This window comes from Monodelphis domestica, chromosome 4 (assembly GCF_027887165.1).
Source record: "Monodelphis domestica isolate mMonDom1 chromosome 4, mMonDom1.pri, whole genome shotgun sequence".
NCBI lineage: Eukaryota > Metazoa > Chordata > Mammalia > Didelphimorphia > Didelphidae > Monodelphis > Monodelphis domestica.
The window spans coordinates 416,568,715-416,585,762 of NC_077230.1; the positions used below are offsets into that span (position 1 = coordinate 416,568,715).

General features: G+C 40.1%; 1 long non-coding RNA gene across 1 annotated transcript in view; it reads right to left on the reverse strand.

The window, feature by feature from the left end:
- The window catches only part of LOC130453932 (uncharacterized), a 50,765-nt gene extending 43,161 nt beyond the window's left edge, over positions 1-7,604 (reverse strand). Inside the window, exon 1 of the long non-coding RNA XR_008911599.1 lies at positions 7,409-7,604. This is a non-coding gene — a long non-coding RNA (uncharacterized LOC130453932). The remainder of the gene's footprint in view (positions 1-7,408) is intronic.
- Between the last annotated feature and the right edge of the window lie 9,444 nt (positions 7,605-17,048).

Genomic DNA, 17,048 nt, shown 5'->3' on the forward strand with positions numbered 1-17,048 from the left:
TAGTGCAGAAGTTTACAGACCTAGTTCTTGGGTGCCCAGTGACAGTCTTTTGCCCACACCAAATAGAAGCTCTTATGTTGAAATATTGCACTCAGGCTTTCTCTAATCATTGTATAGCCAAATAATTCTTCTTGGGAATGAAAACATACAAATCAAGATGTGTAGTGTTTTAAATCCAGCAAAACTATTACCTGATTCACCAAGAGGGGAACCATTGCATGCTTATACAGAAGTGGTCCAATTAATAGAACAACCAAGGAAGGATTTAAGAGATACATCACTAGACAACCCTGACCTTGTGCTTTTTACAGACAGTTTGTTTTTCATGCAAAATGGTATCTGTTTTACAGGGGCAGCAGTGGTCACTGACTTTGAGACCCTGTGGTATGATTCATTATCCCAGAAGATGAGAGCTCAAGGGACAGATTTAGGAGCTCTGAAATATGCTTGTATGTTAGCTGGAGGCAAAAGGGCTAATATCTATACAGATTCTCATTATGCATTCTTGATCTACCATATCACCAGTTCCATCTGGAAACAGAGAGATTTTACTACATCAGGGGGAAAACAGATAACTCATGCAGAGATTATTACTGGCAGCAATTCAAAAACCAAAAAATTGGCTGTAATACACTGCAGAGATCATTCTTTTGGGAGAGATCCAGTTTCTCGAGGTAATCACCATGTTGATGTTACTACCCATTATGCTGCACAAAGTGCCCCAGCTTACATAATGAATTTCTCAGTCATAGAATTTGAAGATCTTGAAAAGGCTTATCTAGATTCAAAGATTCAAACATGGCAGCTTAGTTTTGGAGCTAGGAAAGAGAATTGCATTTGGGTATCATCAACAGGAAAGCCAATACTCCCAAAGGCATTTTTCAATCATATTTGTCAGACCATTCATACTAAAGGTCATTTTGGGAAACAGACTTTGGTTGATACATAGAGCATAGAAAGGTAAGTGGAGATTTAGCTTTTAGGGACACTGTGGAGTTTATCTGTTTCCCTAACCTTCATAAACTAAATAAACTTGTTTCCCTATAGTCTCAAAGTTTTTGTGTTCCACTGGCCTTTGGGTATAAGTGAAAATTTTTTACCTTTGAACTACATTTTCCAGAATTCCTTTTGTTTTTCCCCAGAATTCCTCTACTCTCTCTACCATGTTGCATGTTCATGTTTTGTATATAGTTGGCTGAAACTCTGCCTCTCTCTCTTCTCTCATGATTGAGGCTTAGTTAAGACCTTTTTTACTCTAAATTGTTTATTAATAAATCTTATTAAATATGATATTTGAAGTTATTATATATTAATTTTAATTCTCACAATTTTGTAACCACCAAAGTTGGAAAAGAATTCTCAATTTTTTAAAGATAGCTTAGATAAATTTTGCAAGCAATGTTTTCTCCCACTGCCACTCTTGCTGCTGCTCTCCTGCCACCTGGAGCTACTGCTGCTGCCTCCTAGATTTGACCAAACACTGCCTGGATGTTCCATGCTATTTCTCCTGTCTGTGAGTTACTGTAGTCCATGCCCAATTGCCTGAGGGTTCAAGAGCCATTTAGAAGCACCTTTGTTTTTTTCTGTGGAGGGTGAAGTATAAACCCCCACAACTTAGGTTTTTGATCCAGTGTAAGGGAACACACCCACTCCTACCCCAGTTTGGCTAACCCAGATAGGCTTCCATGCTCTACCTGGAGGGGGGGGGGGCTGAGGTAGCACATGACCCTAGCATTTTGCCCCAAGGGGAAGGGAAAGGAAGGTTACTCTTCCAAACATGAAGTAGAATTGCAAGCATGGCTCACTCTATAAAAGAACAGTACATTACCTATCTCAAAAAACTCCCAATTGTAGGATGGCTTTTCTTCCTACCCTTCCTGGGTGCATGGGTCCTTGCAATTAGTTTGAATAATCCTGAGATTCAGGAGAGGAATTCATCTTCCCAAAACCCCCCTTATCATTTGGGCCTGCCTGGTCTCTACAATATATCCAATTTGGTATTCTTTCATACTATGTTCAATGCAGAACTCTTCTTCACTATAGGAGATCCCAGAAATGTGATAAAAGGAATCTGAATAGATGATAATTCTAGGGAGGGGAAGGAACTTTAATGAAATCTTGAAGTTTATTGATGTTAACTTTTTGAGTTCTGTTTCCCCTCCATAATAGTGAAGAAGTCTATTGGAATTGGAAAAAAGGATTTTTGAATTCACAGCCTATACCTTGTCAATTCTTATTGTATTTTGCTGATTGCTTTAAGGTTTAATTTTCTTTTAAGTTCCTATATTAATCTAATCAATATCTTTGTTACATTGAATCATTTTAAGCTACTGTGTTTTGCCTATTAGATATATTCTGTTACATTTCTTTTATTTGTACCTTTCCCCTATAACTGTACTGAACAAAATATCATTGTACAAGCCCATGGTCATCGTGCACAAACTCTCTTCAATGGCAACATCATAACTCCTTAGGTATGCTGGATTTTCCACCTAATCCATCAAGGTCACATGTTATTTATACAGCCTCTTCTTCCTTTTTGCCTTTATTAATTGTCACATAGATGATGGATGGACTCCATCAAAACTGATTACAATTGTATACAACATTTGAAGAAATTAATGTACTACATATTTCAATTAATTTTAAGGGGTCTTCAGAAATGATTTTTAGATAACTAGTAGCTTCTGAATGATAGTTATACATATAACTACCATTTATATACATATATTAAATGGCATGTTGAATTAAAGGTAGAGAACAAAATAGAAATTCCTGCTAAAAAGTTTTATATAAAGCATGAAAACAAAGTAGTTTCTGAATAATATTTTAGCTCTTCAGTTTAATCTGCTTCCACCAGAATGATCTAGATTCTTGTTGATGTTTTAGACTCAAAAGGTTTTTATCAGTAGTATAGAGGTTTATGTTTTTTCTAGGCTTTTCTGCCAAATTTTGGAATGATGGCAGTAATAGACTTTGTTAAAAATATCTTTGCCAAGGCTGAAACATTTGGTACATCTGTAGAACTTGTGAAAAGTATCCATCAGTTCATAGGTTTTTTAAATGTCACATAGCAAGTGGCTATATAGAGACTCATGTGAATCTTATATGATAGTGGTTTTGTTTGCTATTGTCATTAATTGGGCTATTGTGAAATTTGGGAATTTTTGGTACCTTTTTTCAATGTGCATTTCTTGCAATATTACTGTTTTATAAAGCTGTTACTTTGTGAAAATCATTTGCACTCACACTGGGATCATAGCCTAGTTAAAAAGGAACTGGATCTCATTTTTTGGTAAGAAACCTTTGTATTCTACCTTTCCTTGGCTGACACAGTGTGTCACTGATTGTAAGATATATATATATTTTTTTAAACTTTTTTTTATCATTTTTCTTCCTATTATGTGCAACACAGTATTTCAGTTTTATTTTTCTCTTCTTTTTTGAACTCAAAGCACATGTTACCAGTATTAACAAAGTTTTTTTTTTAATTTTGCACTAGGATAAGTTTAAAAAACACATTAACCCTAATGTCAATGCATACCCAAAAAGCTTTAGACAATAGGAATAATGCCATTTATTGTTTGAAAATTATGGAACTTTACTTAATGATTCTGTCTGATTCCAGGAGAAGGGAATTGAGCCATTGCACAGTGCCAAAGAAGCACAAAAGCTAACTTATAGTGCCTATAAAGCACAAGGTCAAAGATACCAATCAATCAATCCCAGTGGGATTGATGAAATTTTGAGCTAAGACAAGAGGACTTGAACTTGTTTAAGGTTTGGGGTTGTGACTGTTTTGACATATGTCAGAGGCAGGTCTTCCCTGAGCTACATTCTACCAAGAACCTCACTTTGGCTGCCATCCTGGCTCTAGTATCCCTGAGAGAAATCAGATTAAGAAATGCTATTTCCCAATTTACTACTGAAATCTAGTCCCTTTTCTGTCTTTCATAGTATTGCATATTTTCTATAGTCCTGGCAGTTTATAGGATAAGTGCATAATTACATAAATCACTTTAATTGGACCCTGATTCAAGGACTTGTTATAGGTTTATTTTTTCTTTACTTAGAATTTTTACACATAAGACTTTGATATTTTATATTTCATCCACAAACTGTTTTTTTTCTTTTCTTTTGCCAATTGATTCATATACCTCATACCTCAACCATGCATCTCTGAGTGATTCCTGTGTTTCTTCTTATCCTCCTCAAGAGGGAAGACTATGTTATTGCTGTGAACTTTGATTTGAATTTGAGCCTAATTTAGAATAAGTGACTACCTCCCAGAATCTAGAATGTGAACTTTTTGGAGAAGGCACCATGAAGATGCCTGCAGAAACCACATGCTGCAACAGAAGATCCAAAGTGAACTTTGGGGTGTGGTGATTTGAACTGTGGGGGGTTGAATGTATTTGTTTTGAATGTACCCTCTTATGCCAAAAGGGGACTGCCCCCAAACTGGCCTTTTGTCAATGTGCCCATCAATCATTGGTTTTGTTCTCTTTTCCTTTTATACACAAATTATTGCAATTTATGAGTTGGTTATTTTTAAAATGATCCCTTTGGGTAGACTGGCCTCCCAAAAGGATCACTGGGGGTATGTATAAGTGGAAATTTTCTGTCTTTGAACTACGTTTCCCCAGAATTCCTTTTGTATTTCTCAGAATTCCTCTCCTCTTTCCACCATGTTGCGTGGTCACATTTTATATATAGTTGGCTAAAACTCTGCTTCTCTTTCTCTTCTCTACCAACCACAGCTTACTTAGCACCCTAGCTTTTAATTTTAGTTATTTTAATAAATCTTATTAAATATAATACTTGGAATATTTTAGATATTAATTTAAAAATCTACACTGGGTAGGTCCCTAGTTGGGTTTCATTATCACCAATCCATCTAGGTCCTTCCCAATCCATATATCTGCTTTGGGAAGTAGTTTTCTTTTTCAATATTATTTTGGTCAAAATAGTTTTCCTAGTTTAGCTTTTTTCCTTTAATAAAAATCCATCTTTTCTCCTTCCTATCTCCCCATTTGAAAAGAAAGAAAAACCAAACCCTCTTAACAAATATGTGAAGTCAAACAAAACAAATTCCTGCATCACTCATGTCCAGAAATAAAATATCTCCTCCCTGAGTTCTATCACTTCTCTATCAGGAAGTGGGTAGTGGTTGCTTTCAAAATGACTTGAATGCTGAATTGTGCAATGGAACTTAAAAGTAATCTTTTTGTACAGAGTAATGAAAGAAATCTATGGCTAATTCTTTTTCTTTTCATTAGATTTGGGTCTCTTCCTAACATAGCTAACCTCTATAGCTTTTTTTCCCAGCCTCACTCCAAATTTTACCTTTCCATCCTTTGTCTTTAGGTTGATGTCTGTTCCTTCCTTTTTTTATACTTCTAATTCTTATTCTTCTAGCTCAGAATTTTTCTCTCTCTCCCTCTGCCTTGTAATAGTTTATGATCCAAGGTCCAAACCAAAGGATTCCTAGTCAAAGGGGGATGAAGGTGGTGTCTCCTGGTGTTCCTAATCACAGATGAAATGTGCATTGCTTTCATACTGCTCGCTGCCCCAAACCACGTCTCTCTACCTCCAGTATTATTTCTGTGATTTATGGGACTGTGACTTCTGAATGATCATACTCTTGTAAGAGTAGAAATTACAAGTCCTCCAAAGTACCATAGAAAGAAGCCTACTGGGCACAATGTAGGTGGCAACATCATTACTAGATGATTTAGGTGTAACCAGTGATGTAAAAGACATTATTAAGAATACATATGACTGAGATAGGACGTAAGCTGGCAAAGTAGTGGAAATAAGAAACAGTAGATGGATATCTCATGTGTTGACACCTGCAAGAAATTTTCCAGTGTGCTAGCTGGATCGCCAATGGATTTATGGAAGCAATGTCATGGGGAGGGACTGCAGGGCTCATTGCTGAAAGAAGCACTTACTCTTCAGTCGTGAAATTATGGGTCTATTGAAGTATTAACATGAACCCTGGCCTCCATTCCATATTCCTCTCCCATAGCTCTGGACACACAGAAAATAAAGGGGCATTTGAAAATTAGCAAGGGAAAATATGGGTCTGACCATCTCCAATTGAAGAAGGCTGGAACAAACCCTGAGGGATCAGAGAAGGGATGGATGGGTTTCAGGGATAGGATGCAGTTGGGAAAAGTCTACAAGGACCGTATCATGGGAAAATGAAATTCCTGAGAGGAAAATTAAAGATAGTCCTTTTCCTAAGCAAATCCAGACTGGAGGGCTGTGGGACCAGGAAATGTTTTTTCATATGTCAATCTAGCTAAATTTCTACTTGTCACATTGTACAACCCTGTCGAATTTGGCAATTCCTTCAAGTGATTTTTCTTGCTTAGTAGCTAAGTGGTACACTAGTTAAGGCAGGGCTTAAGGAATTAGAAACACCTACCAGATACAGCTATTATTAACCAGTGTCTTGGCTTTTCTTTCTACTTTGAGAAGAATCTTTAATTTTTTCCATGTTTGCAGGTTTTGAGTTTCCAGTTATTGCCTGAGTACACTTTCCACTGCCTCGTTGAGGCAGATGTTTCCACTAGTATAGAAATATAGCATCTGAGCAGCCCAACTGGAATCCGTTTATGAGAACCTCCAAGGTGATGGTTTCCCACATTCAGGTATGAAAATATGCTTGTGAGTTCAAGATGTCAGAGAGGACAAAACATTTCTGATTCTGTTAAACTCATGCCTTCTTTCTGCTCACTGTAGAGTTCAATTGCCTTAAAAATGCCATTCCCTTCTCCACTGCTTTATACAACCTGATTTTCACTTCTGCTTTTCCCTATGCTCAGTCTTGCTAGCACTGCCATACCAGAGACTGTTGTCTACTTGGAAGACTCAAACAGTTCACACCAACCTATAGGACCAGTTACAGGTGGTCAGATAATTGGAAATAAATATTGAGCAGACATCTATAGAGCCCAGGGGAGACAAATCTGCTAGGGGCTAGTACAGGGAAAGCCCCAAGTTGACCCCTCCAACTAAGCCCTTGGCCCATTCTCCAATACTCAGGGTTTTTTTTTTTTAAACCCTTACCTTCCATCTTGGAGTCAATACTGTGTATTGGTTCCAAGGCAGAAGAGCGGTAAGGGCTAGGCAATGGGGGTCAAGTGACTTGTCCAGGATCATACAGCTAGGAAGTGTCTGAGGTCAGATTTGAACCCAAGACCTCCCATCTCTAGGCCTGGCTTTCAATCCACTGAGCTACCCAGCTACACTCCCCCCCCCCCCCCCGGTTTATTTTAAATTAACTAATTTATTTATTTTTAAGTATTTTTCCATGGTTATATGATTCATGTTCTTTACCTCCCCCCTCCAAGAGCTGACAAGCAATTCTACTGGTTATACATGTATTTTCACTCCATACCTTCCAATACTCAGTTTGATGGTCTACCTCCTGGTTTCCATGAATACTCAACACATCATCTCAACTGCTCTCTTCTGCTGTACACAGTCTAGGCCTTGGCTCCCTGGAACTTTCCCAATCATGGAGCTGGTAGGAAAGCAGAAAGTCTTTATCAGAGGAATCCTTGGTCTCATGAAGGCATGGAAAGGACACAGAGCTGAAGAGAGAAGCTGGGAATCAGCATTTTCTTTTTTTTTTTTAGATCCTAGTAAACAGTCCTCATGAGTTACTTTATTTTTTTTATTTTTTAAATAATATTTTATTTGATCATTTCCAAGAATTATTCATTAGAGACAAAGACCATTTTCTTTCCCCCCTCCCCCCACCTCTCCCATGGCCAACGTGCGATTCCACTGGGTATCACGTGTATTCTTGATTCGAACCCATTTCCGTGTTGTTGGTATTTGCATTAGAGTGTTCATTTAGAGTCTCTCCTCTGTCATGTCCCCTCCACCCCTGTAGTCAAGCAGTTGCTTTTCCTCGGTGTTTTTACTCCCACCGTTTGTCCTCTGCTTGTGGGTAGTGTTTTTTTCTCCTAGATCCCCATAGATTGTTCAGGGACATTGCATTGCCACTAATGGAGAAGTCCATTACGTTTGGGAATCAGCATTTTCATAGCCCCTAAATTAGCCAAGGAATACAGATCTCCCTAGTCTTGGGTCTTTGGACCTACAGAAAACCTTGGAAGTTAGAATGGTGCCCACTGCCACAGAGAGATGGCCATTTTCCCTCTGGCTAGTAAGTGTGTGTATAGTAGAAGGTGAAGAGCAGTCCCAGCCTAATGTCTCCTGAACCTCCTTGTGGCAGTCTTATCCCTATATTGCAGGTTTGACAGCTTCAGGCTAGATTATGGAGGAGCTACAGCCCTCTGAAAATTAGGGGAAAAGGAATGGTATGTGTGTGGGTCAACCTTTTCCATCTACACCCATTCTTCTTTCTACTTCTCCCTGCTTTGCTTATCCTCACATAGAGATTGCATTAACTTTTTCCAAGGGAGACCTAATTTAACATGCAGAGTTACAAGATGTGGGACTCTGAGGGCTCCCTGCCTCAGCGAGTCACAAGAATCCTAACTGGAACCACTGTACAGCTCAGCATCATCAGAGTCCTTCCTGTCCACTGGGGATGTCTTTCCCAGATTGCTCCTAACTCTTAATTCCTCTCTAGGTGAAGAGTTGAAAATTTTGTGATTGGGCCCCCCATGAGCTTCTGAAGCTTCTTCCCAGAGACTTTTCAAAGGGATTTAATTTGTTTTTAAGTTGGTAAGTGTAAAGATAATTTCAGCATTGTGACTTAAATCTAAATTTAATTGGTCGCCAGGGAAAATCCCAAATAATAAAATACCCAAATCAGCTGGGAATTTTATGGGAATTTAATTGATAGTGGAGGAGATTAAGGAGAAGGAAGAAGGAAAAGGAGTAGGATTGTCTCCCGCTTGGCTAGTACCAGGTGGGAAGATTAGAAGATCTAGAAAGTAAGGTTTTGGAGTGTGAAAGAGGAAGGAGTCAGCCTGAACTCCAAAAAGGGCTCGGCCAAGATGCCCGAACCTGAATCAGCTCAAGGGCAAACTCACCACCAAACCCAGACAAATAACTTCTACCACTCCAAGATGTCGAAACACCTAGCACACTGCCAGCCAGAGTCGCCTCTCCAGGGAAAGAGAGCAATGAGAGCCAGTGATGTGCTTTATATACAGTTTTACATCACTTTCCTGCGTCTCATCTGTACCAATGATAGCTTAGCTTGACTTAGGACAACCCAGGGGTCTGTCTGCTTTTTCTGCACATGTCTGTTGAAGGCCATTTTTCTCAGATACTTAATCCTTGAGTTTGGTGCAGACCTTCCTAATCTTATTAAACTAAGGAGGGTGGAGAAATGTAGAGTTCCCAAGACCTGATTCTATTAGTCCAAGTATCTCTATGGTTATTGGTCAGGAAATAGCTAAATCAGATCTTCTCAAGTACGGTCTGATTAGGGTGGAATAGTTTTAAAATTCACATAAATGACTTCTGTATAATTAGAATCTGCTCCCCAGGACTCTAAACCCCAACTTCCCATGTTCTTTCTCACATTACATGCTAATGCAGGGAAGATATGTTTTGTGTAGACCCGCCTCTCTCTCTTTTCCCACGATCATGGCTGAGAAAGTGAGTTTTACTCAGACTTTTACTTTTGTCCTTTTATTTCTTCTACTTCAAGCGATTATTAATAAATCTTATAAAATATAACACTTGGAGTTATTGGATATTAATTTTAGTTTTATACTTCTTTATTATTCTGATTCTCTCCTGGAGGAAGAAACACATTCCACTTGGGTGCACATAAGTGAAGAGTGTGATCAACTTGAGAGGTTGGCCCCTTCTTGCCCCACATCTTCTTCCTCTGCTGTGTTGTTCCCATAGCCCTTGAGCCATCTGTTCTCCAAATCCTGACTTGTTCACCAGCCCAAAGTACCTGGTGAAGATCTATAAGGTTGGGACCTTGGAGAAGGGCTTCAGGCAACTAATTCATTGTTATAATTAAAATTAATCTTGGGGGGGCAGCTGGATGGCTCAGCGGATTGAGTACCAGGCCCAGAGACAGGAGGCCCTGGGTTCAAATCTGGCCTCTTACGTGTCCTAGCTGTGTGACCCTGGGCAAGTCACTTAACCCCCATTGCCTAGCCCTTACCACTCTTCTGCCTTAGAATCAATACACAATATTGATTCTAAGATGGAAGGTAAGGGTTTAAAATTTTTTTTAAATTTTGGACAGATTTTAAATTTATAATTATTGGGGTCAGATGGGTGGTTCAGTGGATTGAAAGCCAGGCCTAGAAATTCAAGGTCCTGGGTTCAAATCTGACCTCAGACACTTCCCAGCTGTGTGACCCTGGACAAGTCACTTAACTCCCATTGCCTAGCCCTTACCACTCTTCTGCCTTGACTCCAAGTATTGACTCCAAGACGGAAGGTAAGGGTTTAAAAAAAATTATATTTATTTGTAAAAGATAAAGATACTACCAGGTCTTTCTAACTCCCATAGTCCCCCTTCAAGTCCTGGATTCCCAACCAGTCCTAGCATACGGTCAGGACAGACAAATTAAGGCCAGAAACAGTGAACTTGTATTCAGAACAGGAGCAGAGCAAAAGGAGCAAGAGTTCTCTCTTGTCCTGGCTCTTATACCGCCAATGAAGTTGCCCCTTGTTGGCTTACTGGTTGGGCAGCCTGGGTCGTGTGTCCTGACATCCAGACACATAGCATACCCCACCACTCCCAGGCAGGGGCTTCTGCCTGTCCATTCAGCCACCGAAGAAGTCAGGCTTTCTTCCTCAATATGTATTGCCAGCTAATGGGTTATATTTTCTGTTAAGTTCACACTATTCCTCTCCTTTCAGATATTCTTGGCCAGGTAGCAGGGTAACGTGGCACAGTGGGTCATCCTCAAGTGGTCCAGATGCAAGTACAGTCTCAGTTGCTGCTCAATAAGTATCTCTCATAGGACCCACCTTGGGTAAACACTAACGTCCATTTTGTCCCTTTATAGGCTGAACCATCCCTCTCAGCTTCCTTCCTCTTCGTTGGGTCAGAGGATGAAGAGACCTTCTTAAATGGCTAATGAAAGGATTTCCATTCCCTGGTGCCTCTCCCTGCATGTTCCCCACCATGTGCCCCTTTCATTCCTCCCTTTTCTTTCTATCCCCTAAATTTCTTTGTGCTTCAATCTCTCCTTTCTCTGGCCTCCTCCCCACCCTTCCATTCCTCTGGTTAGATTAAGGAAGGGAGTAGAGAACAGAAACAGGAAGGTACTTTCCAAATTATTGGCAAGATCAATTTCTCTCTTGCTCATCAGCAAGTGTTTCCTATTGCCTTTAGGTTAGAGAACAAACACTTCCCTCCCATAGTGTTGATTCAACCTAGCCTTATTTTTTAATGCATTGATATATTTTCTTCTGACACAGTAGCCGCCTTCCCAACAAACCCTGTTTCAGAGTATCCCCCAAAGCAGCTTTATCAATTTTTTTTTAAACCCTTACCTTCCGTCTTGGAGTCAATACTGTGTATTGGCTCCAAGGCAGAAGAGTGGTAAGGGCTAGGCAATGGGGGTCAAGGGACTTGCCCAGGGTCACACAGCTAGGAAGTGGCTGAGGCCAAATTTGAACCTAGGACCTCCCGCCTCTAGGCCTGGCTCTTAATCCACTGAGCTACCCAGCTGCCCCCAGCTTTATCAATTATTAAAAGAAAGGAAGTTTAAATCCCCAGGTCTGGGAGGAAGGCACATCACTGACCATCGGATTTAACTAGAATATTATTGTCTTCATTTACTGTTATGGTGATCGTCTGTATTTTCCTGGCTCTGATTTTACTTTTTGTTGTTATTCTTTTCTGTTTTCTTTGATGGTGTCCTAGATATACCAAAAGGATAACTGTCTTTGCTTTCATTCTGACATTTTCCAGTTGTTTGGGGAAAGATTGACTTTTATTTTTCACATGTTCATTTCCAAATCTCTCTGTCTTCCCTCCCTTCCCCAAAAATCCATCCTTTGTAACAGAAGAGCTTTTAAAAGTTCTTTTTCAGGTGGAGTTATGAATTGATCCAACCATTCTGGAGGGCAATTTGGAACTATGCCTAAAGGGCACTAAGAGACTGTCTGCCCTTTGACCCAGCCGCAGCACTGCTGGGTTTTTATCCCAAAGAGATAATAAGGAAAAAGACTTGTACAAGAATATTCATAGCTGCGCTCTTTGTGGTGGCCAAAAATTGGAAAATGAGGGGATGCCCTTCGATTGGGGAATGGCTGAACAAATTGTGGTATCTGTTGGTGATGGAATACTATTGTGCTCAAAGGAATAATGAACTGGAGGGATTCCATGTGAACTGGAAGAACCTCCAGGAAGTGATACAGAGTGAGAGGAACAGAACCAGGAGAATGTAATGACACAATCGAATGTAATGGACTTCTCTACTAACAGTAATGCAGTAATCCAGGACAATTCTGGGGGACTTAAGAGAAAGAACACTATCCACATGCAGAGAAAGAACTGTGGGAATAGAAACACAGAAGAAAAACAACTGCTCAATCATGTGGGTCGATGGGGATATGATTGGGGACGTAGACTCTAAACAATCACCCTGGTACCAATATCAATAATATGGAAATTGGTCTTTATCAATGACCCATGTAAAACCCAGTGGAATTGCTAGTTGGCTATAGAAGAGGGGTGGGAGGAGGGGAGGAAAAGAACATGAATCTTGTAACCATGGAAAAATATTATTAATTAAATAAAAATTTTCAAACAAAAATAATAAAAGTTCTTTTTCATGGAACTCGTCTCTAGCTTATTGAAATCCTCTCACTTCAAGGGTCTCAGGTGCTGCCTCTTTCAGGAAGCCTTCCCATATCTCCCTAGCTAGGGGTAATTCCTCCCTCTGGGAGTTTTTTTGGCTTGGTTGGCCTCTCTTACTCACTCGGGGATAGTCTAATGTGGATTTGAATTATTTGTGGAGATGTTGTGTCAGTCTGTTAGACTGGCAGCTTCTGGAGGGCATGTCTTGCCTTTTAGATTCCAGCCTCCTCAGGACTTGCACAGTAGCATCTCAGTAAATATTTATTAACTTAAGGATATCATTTGTGAATTCATTCCCATAGTACCAGTAAGCTTGGATCTTAGGCTCTTAAATTCTAGTTAATGCCTCCCTGCTGATGCTTCTGTGGCTTGGAGATGACCCTGGGCCCTTGAATGCTATGCTGGTGGAACCCCAAATCCAGAAGGCCCTATTAACCTGGCAACAGTCTGTGCCTGTGCTCTGAGGACTGCCCTGAAAACGTATTTTCCTCCTACAGATATCTGTAGAATTTTGATTGCTCTGTTGTGTCTGACTCTTCCTGATCCTAGTTGGGGTTTTCTTAGCAAAGATATGGAGCAGTTTCTTATGTCCTCCTTCTGCTCATTTTATAGATGTGGAAACTGAGGCAAACAGGGTTAAGTAACTTACCCAAGGTCCCACAGCTAGTGTCTGAGGCTGGATTTGAACTCAGGACTTCCTGACTCCAGATGCAGTTTGCTCTATCCATTGGACCATCTAGCTGACGCCTGTATGAAGTTATTCATCTCCAAATCCTACAGTATTCTGATAGGAAGAGCTGATAACTATCTACATGCCCTAACATACAGAAGTCATCTGTTCTCTCTAGGTAATGGTCTGGAGAGCTTTCCGGTCTAGACAGCTTTTATATATAATTGTTCTGGAGCACTTTTCTAGGGGAAATGGGATGAATGACTATTAGGAGCTGGGGATTCCCGCTCAAACCTTCCTGCCTATCTGATTTGGGCTCCTTACCCTCCCTCTGCCTCATTATCCTCATTTGTAGAGCGAGGGGAGGAGGCTGGATGGTTTCCAACATCCCTCCTGGGTCTGGATCCTCCCCTTTTCAACTTGGGGCCATAGAAGCCTGTGGGAAGCTCCCCAAAGGGCAGGAGTTCTTCGTCTTCTTGGGTCCTGGACCCCTTTGGCAGGCCGTCAGGGGAAGCCCGTGGACTCCTCAGAATAATGGTTTAAGTGCAGAAAACCAAATAGGATTTCAAAGGAAGTCAATTATCCTGAAATACAGCTGGCCAGTAGTTCAGGCTCTGGAGTTATAGAGCATTGAGGCTCTCATACGCCATCAAATCCCATTAAACAAGATGGCTAACGGATTAAATGAATACAATTTCCAAAGTTAAAAAAAAAATTAACTCCAATAAAATGTTGCTCTATCTGCCTCCATAGCCACCATGGCAACCAGCCATTCCAGGTCAGGAAAACATTCTTCCAGAGAGCTGAAGAAGCTCCAGGAAAATCTCTGAACTCCATTCTATGTTTCAGAGGAGAAGGAAGCCTCCCTTCCAGGATCAGCCCAGCCTACATGCTGTCTGAGCCACCAGCTGTTGTGAAGGGTGCTAGGCTGAGGTGGGGAGGAGGATGCTCCAGCTGCCCAGCTGGAGTGTGGGGAGGCCTGGCACATGGACACTCGGGGCAGGCTGCCTCTCATCCATGACCACTGCCCCACTAACCTCTGAATCCCTAGCATCACCATCCAAGGAGCAGCCACCACAGGGAAATAAGGCCACAGCTGCCCAGAACAGAGGGCTTCTGTATAAATCAGGGCATGTTGATGAGACAAAATGAAATGGGTGGAAAACACTTTGAAAGCCTCATTCAATCATATCCTCTTCATAATCCTATTGGAGGTTTTCTTGGCAAAGATAGTAGAGTGGCTTGCCATTTCCTTCTATGGTTCCTTTGACAAATGGGGAAACTGAGGCAAACAGGGACAAGTGACATGCCCAGGGTCACACAGCTAGGAAATATCTGAGGTCACATTTGAACTTGGGAAGATGTGTCTAGCCTTGGCCACCTAGCTATCCTAGATACCTTCAGAGGTTCTCAGCAACTCTATGCCCAACCATGATATGACAGGGCATGGCTACCTTTCTCTTGCCTGAGATAGGATGGATTCAGATGGTACAGAATGAGTGTCTATTTTGGGACTTGGCCAAAAGTGGATATTTGCCTTAACTATACCTGTTACCAATTTTTTTCTCCCAGTTTTTTGTTTGGGAAGGGGAGTGGGAAGAAGAAAAAATGCATTTTTGTTCATTGAAAACATTTACTAAAGGAAAAAAATTCCATGACTCACTCCTACAGAGTCCCTTCCATTGTATAAGAAATGAGGTCTGCTCATCAGGGTTATTTATGTAAAGTCATAACATGTTTTGAGACTGCCATAATAAACACAAGAAACTGAATGGTGGCTTTGGGCTGCAATGCACTTAGTAGGTCTTCCCAAATGACACTTTGGGTGCTACAGAAGCCTTAGCAGGTTCACAAGCCTAGAGGTGGCAGGGAGTAATTTTAACCAATAATAGAATCTTCTTCATCCTTATTAACAAGCAGTAAAAACAACCAAGTTCTCATTCTAAAAGGGTAGGACATTCTGAAAGGATTGGCTGAATTCTAGGGAACGATATAGAATATAATTCAAAATTAAAACAGGAAAGTCTCTCATAATTATACTCTGGCCCCCAGCATCACTCTTAGTCCCTCTCTTATCCCCTTTCCCTCCCATTTCTCTGTACATTAAAGACTTTTACTCTTCTAGTTCTCATTCTCTCTTTAACCCAGATCTGATGAGAATAGGGTTCTAGAACTAACAACTCTCCCCTCTTCCTTCCCTTTCTCTGTAACAGTTCTACTCATACTTTTATATGAGATAGTTGTTCCCTGGTCTATTTTATTATTTTGCTTCATTCTATTATATTCACCTTGACATCTTTTATCTTTATATACCCTTTCAAAGTTCTCAGATAATGTCATAGGGTTATAGGTGACATTTTATCATCTAAAAATTAAACATTTTGACCTTTTGTGCCATATATGGTCTTTTGTTACATTTGTATGTTTCTTAAGGATCAACTTTTCTGCTGACTTCTGGGTTTTTCTCCCAAGAATAGTTTTAACTCCTTTAGTTCATTAAATATCCATTTTTTACCTTGTATAATTATGTTTGGCATTGCTGGGTATATTATTCTTGGTTGTAAACCCAGTTCTTTTGCTTGAGGAAATATTTTCCATGCCTTTCATTCTTTTAATATTGCAACTTCCAAGTCTTATGTTATTCTGAATTTGGCTCCAAAATATTTAAATTGTATTTTTGTTGTTTGTAGTATTTTCCCCTTACCTTGAGAGCTACAGAATATAGCAATGGTGTTTCCTGTGCATTTTCATCTTTGGGTCTCTTCAAGGTGGTAATCAGTGGATTCTTCCAATTTTTATTTTACCCTCTAGTTCTAGAATTTCTGGGAAGTTTTCCTTGATTTCTTGGTATGATATCTAAACTCTTTTTTAATTGTAGTTTTCTGGTCTGTTTTTATGTTGTCTTTGATCCATTTTCCAGGTCAGTTGTTTTGGTGGTGTTTCATATCCTCTGTTTTCTTTTGATTTTGCTTTATTGTCTTAGGAAGTCATTAGATTCCCCCTGTCCAATTCTAGTTCTTATAAATTTTCTATGAGTCTGTGGATCTTTTTCCATTTGGGTGATCTTTCATATTTTTATTTTCTTGCATGCTTTTTTCCCCAACTTCTTTTAGTTTGAGATCTTTTTAAAGTTCTTCCAAAAGTTCTTTGAGTCTGTGATCATTTATATTATTTAACTATTTTTTAAATAGATGTTTTTTACTTCACTATCCTCTAACTTTAAACCCAGGTCTTCTCTGTGCCCATAATAGCTATCTTTCTACTTTGCTTGCCCCACATCTTTTTTTAAGCAGCCAGGCCAATAGACTTAATTATTGGCTTTATACTGGAATCCCAGGGTTCCTAGAATGCTTGGGAAATGTCTCAGGTTTCAGAATGTTTTGTGTGTTATTTCCTTGGCCCTATTTATTCCATTTTCCCTAGTCCAGAATCCAATATAATCCCCAGTCTCCACTTACATCTCAGTCCATAACTGACCTCAGGTACTCCAACCAGAGATCATGAGCGGTTCTTCCACTGCAACTGCAAGCAGACAGCTCACCTCCCACTGTGGCAGGACCAGAGATGCTACTCTCCTAGGAGTGACCACAGCCAATGGGGCCC